Source organism: Myotis yumanensis, unplaced genomic scaffold, assembly GCF_028538775.1.
Source record: "Myotis yumanensis isolate MYYU_CA2020_CCGP unplaced genomic scaffold, mMyoYum1.0.hap1 SCAF_2, whole genome shotgun sequence".
Classification (NCBI taxonomy): Eukaryota; Metazoa; Chordata; class Mammalia; order Chiroptera; family Vespertilionidae; genus Myotis; species Myotis yumanensis.
In genome coordinates this window covers 111370032-111375891 of record NW_027223753.1, presented here as the reverse complement: position 1 = coordinate 111375891, position 5860 = coordinate 111370032, and positions in this window count along the sequence as shown.

Here is a 5860-nt window from a genome sequence, read left to right as displayed (position 1 = left end):
AAAGGAATTATCTGTCTAATTATCAAGAAGGCTTCTAATTGTAAAATTCAAAATATCCAAGTAAAATAAACTCAGGTAATAACTTTAAAAACATTTTCATTGCAAATTATTACACACATATAGGAAAATACATTGTAGCAAATAAATACAAAGCAAACATCCATATAAATACCATCTGTTATAGATTGAATTGTGTCCTCCTGAAGTTCACATGTTGAAGCCCTAATTCCAGTGTGACTCTGAAGGTAGGCCTTTAAGGAGGTAATAAAGGTTAAGTGAGGTCAGAGGGTGGGGCCTTAATCTGAAAGGACTGGTGTTCTTATGAAAAGAGGACCAGAGACTAGAGAACTCTCTCCCACTGCACAAGGACACGGAGGAAAGGCCATGTGAGGATGCAGTGAGAAAGTAGCCATCCAAAAGCCAGGAAGAGAGGCCTCAATCAAGCATTATGGTGCCTTGATCTTGGGTTTACAGCTTCCAAAACTATGAGAACATACATGTGTGTTAAATTCCCAAGACTCTGGAATTTTGTTATGGCAGCCCTAGCAGACTATTACACCACCCAAGTCAAAAAATAAAACATGACCAAAATGCTCTATTCCTTGGGAAGTTAACTCCTAGGGTGGGCTTCAACTTGGTCTGCTTGCTTCTGGTTGTGTTCCGCCAATAAGAGATTGGGTTTGCATTCTGGTTCTGGCATCTTGTTGGGTTTGGCTAATCTGAGGTAAAGGCAGCATATCTGAGGGGTATTTTTTCCTGTCTTCCTCTCTACTTTGGAATTGAGTCTCTAGTAGTGGTTCCACTCCTCTATGTATCTAGTTCCTTCTGTGAGGCTCACTCTTCTTGGTTCCTCTTTTCACTGGGTTGCAGGGTCATTGTTTCTTCTCCATTCTCTTTAGTCCCAGAGGTGGTAATGACTTTCCATTATTACTTGTCTACAAGCATCTTACTATGCCTTATTGTTTCCTTATCTCTACCCACACTTCTATAAGGCTTGTGAAAGTCTTCACTGATCCTTCTGGGTGAATGATATTTCTTATTGGGACTGTGACTGATAATTTGGATCTTGAATTGCTATTAAATCAAAATTGCAAGTTTTTCTTTAAGTACAGTGCCTATTCAAATTTTCTGAATTGTTGTCACATTTATTTTAGGTTTAAGTAGAAAAGTGTGGCTAAAATTGAAAACACTGACCCAAATGTAAAAAAACAGATATTAAAGACTGACTAATGTTATTGCGTATTAGGTGATATGCATGAAAGTGAATTGAAATATGCAACATATGAATTAATCTAGGATCACAAATTGGAACCCATATGCCTTATCTGCAAGTCAATGATTAGTCATATTACTCATGGTTTTCTAAATCTCTAATACTTAAGTATTTATTCCTTACCCCCCTTTATTTTATTTATGTATTTATTTTCCCTTTATTGATTAAGATATTACAAATGTGTCCTTATTGCCCCAATGTCCTCTTATCCCCCCAATCCTGCCCTCACCCTCACCCCCTGTTATCCACATCCATCGCTATGCTTATATGCATGCATACAAGGCCTTTGGTTGATCTCTCTCCATCACCCCCACCCTCCCCTACCTTCCCTCTGAGTTTTGAGCATCTGATTGATGCTTCTGTGTCTCTACATCTGTTTCTGTTCATCGGTTTATGTTGTTCATTATAATCCACAAATGAGTGAGAGCATGTGATATTTATATTTCTCTGACTGACTTATTTCACTTAGCATAATGCTCTCCAGCTCCATCCATGCTGTTGCAAATGGTAGGAGTGCCTTCTTTTTACAGAAGCATAGTATTCCATTGTGTAGATGTGCCAAAGTTTTTTAATCCATTCATCTGCTATGGGCACTTAGGCTGATTCCAAATCTTAGCTATTGTAAATTGTGCTGCTATGAACATAAGGATGCATATATCCTTTCTGATTGGTGTTTCTGGTTTCTTGGGATATATTCCAAGAAGTGAGATCACTGGGTCAAATGGAAGTTCCATTTTTAGTTTTTTGAGGAAATTCCATACTGTTCTCCACAGTAGCTGCACCAGTCTGCATTCCCACCAGCAGTGCACAAGGGTTCCTTTTTCTCTGCATCCTCGCCAGCATTTGTCATTTGTAGATTTGTTGATGATAGACATTCTGACAGGTGTGAGATGGTACTGCATTGTTGTTTTGATTTGCATCTCTCGGATGATTAGTGACTTTGAACATGTTTTCATATGTCTCTCAGCCTTATGTATGTCCTCTTTCAAAAAATGTCTATTTAGGTCCATTGCCCATTTTTTATTGGGTTGTTTATCTTCCTTTTGTAAAGTTGTATGAGTTTCTTGTAAATGTTGGAGATTAAACCTTTATCAGAGATATCATTGGCAAATATGTTCTCCCATGCAGTGCACTTTCTTGATGTTTTGCTGATGATTTCTTTTGCTGTGCAGAAACTTTTTATTTTGATATAATCCCATTTGTTTATTTTCCCTTTAGTTTCCATTGCCCTAGGAGCCGTGTCAGTGAAGAAATTCCTTTGGCATATATCTGAGATTTTGCTACCTGTGGATACCTCTAATATTTCCTGTCTTACATTTAAGTCCTTTATCCATTTTGAGTTTATTTTTGTGTATGGTGTAAGTTGGTGGTCTAGTTTCATTTTTTTGCATATGTCTGACCAAATTTCCCACCACCATTTATTGAAGAGACTGTCTTGATTCCATTGTATGTTCTTGCCTCCTTTGTCAAATATTAATTGGCATTGTGGTTTGGGTCTATTTCTGGGTTCTCTATTCTATTCCATTGATCTATATGTCTGTTCTTGTGCCAGTACCAAGCTGTTTTAAGAACAGTGGCTTTGTAATACAGCTTGATATCTAGTATTGAGATCCCACCTACTTTGTTCTTCTTTCTCAGGATTGCTTCAGCACCTTTGAGGTCTTTTTTTATTCCAGATGAATTTTTGGAATGTTTGTTCTAGATCTGTGAAATATGCCATTGGTAATTTAATGGGGATTGCATTGAATCTATAGATTGCTTTGGATAGTATGGACATTTTGATGATGTTGATTCTACCAATCCATGAACACGGTATGTTATTCCATCTATTTATGTCTTCCTCTATCTCTTTTTTCAGTGTCCTGTAGTTTTTCGCATATAAGTCTTTTACCTCCTTAGTTAAGTTTACTCCTAGATATCTTAATTTTTTTGGTGTGATGGTAAATGGGATTGCTTTTTTAGTCTCACTTTCTGCAAGTTCACTATTGGTGTAAAGAAATGCCATAGATTTCTTGGCATTAATTTTGTATCCTGCTACATTGCTGAATTCATAAAGTCTAACAATTTTTTGATGGAGTCTTTAGGGTTCTCTATGTACAGTATCATGTCATCTGTGAATAATGACAATTTTACTTATTCTTTTCCAATTTGGATGCCTTTTATTTCTTCTTCTTGTCTGATCGCAATGGCTAATACTTCCAGTACTATGTTGAACAGGAGTGGTGAGAGGGGGTATCCCTGTCTTGCTCCTGTTCTTAAGGGAAATTGTTTTAGTTTTTGCCCATTGATTATGATGTTGGCTGTGGGTTTGTCATATATGGCTTTTATTATGTTGAGGTATGATCCTTCTATTCCTACCTTGCTGAGAGTTTTTATCAAGAAAGGGTGTTGGATTTTGTCAAATGCTTTTTCTGCATCAATTGATATGACTATGTGGTTTTTATCTCTCAATTTTTTTATGTGATGTATTATGTTTCTTGATTTGCGGATAATGTACCATCCTTGTATCCCTGGGATAAATCCCGCTTGTTCATGGTGTATGATCTTTCTGATGTACTGCTGGATCCGATTTGCTAAGATTTTGTTGAGGATTTTGGCATCTATGTTCATGAGGGATATTGGCCTGTAATTCTCTTTCATTGTGTTGTCTTTATCTGGTTTTGGTATTAGGGTGATGCTGGCCTCATAGAATCAGCTCGGTAGTGTTCCTTCCTCTTGAATTTTTTGGAATGGTCTGAGGAGGCTAGGTTTTAGTTCTTCCTTGAATGTTTGGTAAAACTCCCCTGTGAAGCCGTCTGCCCCTGAGCTTTTGTTTGCTGGAAGCTTTTTGATTACTGCTTCAATTTCTTCCGTAGTTATTGGCCTATTGAGATTTTTAGGTGATTCCTGATTGAATTTTGGAATGTTGTAATTTTCTAGGAATATGTGCATTTCCTCCAGGTTGTCTAGTTTGTTGGAGTAGAGTTGTCCATAGTATTTTTTAATGATCCTTTGTATTTCTGTGGGGTCTGTTGTTATTTCTCCTCCTTCATTTCTGATTTTGTTTATTTGGGTCCTTTCTCTTTGTTTCTTAGTGAGCCTGGCTAGAGGATCATCAGTCTTGTTTATCCTTTCAAAGAACCAGCTCTCGGTTTTGTTGATCTTTTGTATAGTTTTTTTGGTCTCTATGTTATTTATCTCCACTCTGATCTTTATTATTTCCTTCCTTCTGCTTACACTGGGCTTTTCTTGTTGCTCTCTTTCTAACTCTTTGAGTTGTAGGGTTAGGTAATTTATTATCATTGTTTCTTGCTTTTTGCAGTAGGCTTGTAGAGCTATGAACTTCCCTCTCAAGACTGCTTTCGCTGTGTCCCATAGGTTTTGGATTGTTTTGTTTTCATTGTCATTTGTTGTCATGATGTTTTTTATTTCTTCTTTGATCTCTCTGGTAACCCAGTCATTGTTTAATAGCATGCTATTTAGTCTCCATGTGTTTGATTTTTTTGGATTGTTTTTATTTTAGTTGATTTCCAGTTTTATGCCATTGTGATCCGAGAAGATGCTTGATATGATTTCTATCTTCTTGAATTTTAAGAGACTTTCTCTGTAACCCAATATATGATCTATCTTTGAAAATGTCCCATGTGCACTTGAGAAGAATGTATATTCTGTGACTTTGGGGTGAAATGTTCTGAAGATGTCAATTAATTCCTTCTGATCTAGTGAGTTATTTAGGATTGATGTTTCTTTGCTGATTTTTTGTTTAGAGGATTTGTCCAATGGTGATAGTGGGGTGTTAAAGTCCCCTACTATGATTGTGTTGCTGTCAATCTCTCCCTTGATCTCCTCCAGAAGTTTTCTTATGTATTTGGGTGCTCCTATTTGGGTGTGTATATGTTTACCAGAGTTATTTCTTCTTGTTGGATTGCTCCCTTTAGTGTTATGAAGTGGCCTTCCTTATCTCTTGTTATGTCCTTCACTTTGAGATCTAATTTGTCAGATATAAGTATTTCTACCCCAGCTTTTTTTTCATTTCTATTCGCCTGAAAAACCTTTTTCCATCCCTTCACCATCAGTCTGTGTGTGTCTCTTTTTCTGAGGTGGGTTTCCTATAGACAGCAGATATATGGGTCATGTTTTCTTACCCACTCAGTTACCCTATGTCTTTTGATTGGGGCGTTTAATCCATTTACATTTAAAGTTATTATTGGTAGATACTTGTTTGTCGCCATTTTTATTCTTTACCCCTATTTCCTTCTTTGTTTCTTATTTATTTTTTATTTTTTTACAGCAGACCCTTTAGCATTTCTTTCATTTCTGTTTGGTGGTAATAAACTCCCGTAGTCCTTTTTTTGTCTGTGAAGCTCTTGATTGATAGCCTTGCTGGGTAGAGTATTCTTGGATTCAGACCCTTCCTTTGCATGACTTTGTATATTTCATTCCATTTCCTTCTTACCTGATGTGATTCTGTTGAGAAATCCATCGCTAGTCTGATGGGGGATCCTTTGTAAGTAACTTTCTGTCTCTCTCTGGCTGCTTTTAAGAATCTTGCTTTGTGGTTGGTGTTTGGCAATTTAATTATAATGTGCCTTGGCATTGGTCTTTTGG